A 1,114-nucleotide genomic window follows, 5' to 3' on the forward strand; every position below is an offset into this window, starting at 1 on the left:
TATTTTTAGTAGAGACAGGGTTTCACCATATTGGCCAGGCTGGTCTTGAACGCCTGACCTTGTGATCCACTGCCTTGGCCTCCCAAAGTGCTGAGATTACAGGCATGAGCCACCATGCCCGGCCTGTATTTTTAGTAGAGATGAGGTTTCTCCATGTTGGTCAGGCTGGTCTCGAACTCCCAACCTCAGGTGATCTGCCTGCCACAGCCTCCCAAAGTGCTGGGATTACAGGCGTGAGCCACTGCGCCTGGCCTGTCAATTACCTTTTAAAGAGACTTAAATAATAAGAAAAAGAATCATACGTATTTACCCATGAGTTATCATTTCCAGTGCTCTTCATTCCTAATTCTATCTGGCATCATTTTCCTTCTGCCTGAAGGATGTCCTTGGAGATGTCTTGTAGTACAGATCTACTGGTGATTAAAACACATTTATGCCTAGTGTTTCATTATTGGAACACTCAACATGTGGGACTTATTTATATCCTCCTGCTCAAGGCCATTGCCAAGGTCTGATTGCAAAAATTCAAGAAATTGCAACCTCAGGCATAAGTGGGTTCATTTTTTCTGTTTTTGCATGTCTGAAAATGTCTTCACCATTTTTTAAGAGAGAGAATCTCTGTCGTCCAGACTGGAGTGCAGTGGCAAAATCATAGCTCACTGCAGCCTTGAACTCCTGGGCTTAAGCACTCTTTCCACCTCCGCCTCCCAAAGCACTGGGATTTTGTACCCATGAAATACAATTTTTTTATAGAGACAGGTTCTCTGCAAAAAGCCACGGTGCTGTCTCACCTTATTTTTTGAAAGATATTTTCAGGAATACAGAATTATAGGTTGCAAGTTGTTAAAAATCTTTTTAGTACTTTGGAGATTTATTATTTTTTCTGAGATAGAGTTTCGCTCTTGTTGCCCAGGCTGGAGGGAAATGGCGCGATCTTGGCTCTCTGCAACCTCTGCCTCCCGGGTTCAAGCGATTCTCCTGCCTCAGCCTCCTGAGTAGCTGGGATTACAGATATGCACCACCACACCAGGATAATTTTGCATTTTTAGTAGAGACGGGGTTTTTCCATGTTGGTCAGGCTGGTCTTGAACTCTCGACCTCAGGTGATCCACCT

Source organism: Cebus imitator, unplaced genomic scaffold, assembly GCF_001604975.1.
Source record: "Cebus imitator isolate Cc_AM_T3 unplaced genomic scaffold, Cebus_imitator-1.0 Scaffold647, whole genome shotgun sequence".
Lineage (NCBI taxonomy): Eukaryota > Metazoa > Chordata > Mammalia > Primates > Cebidae > Cebus > Cebus imitator.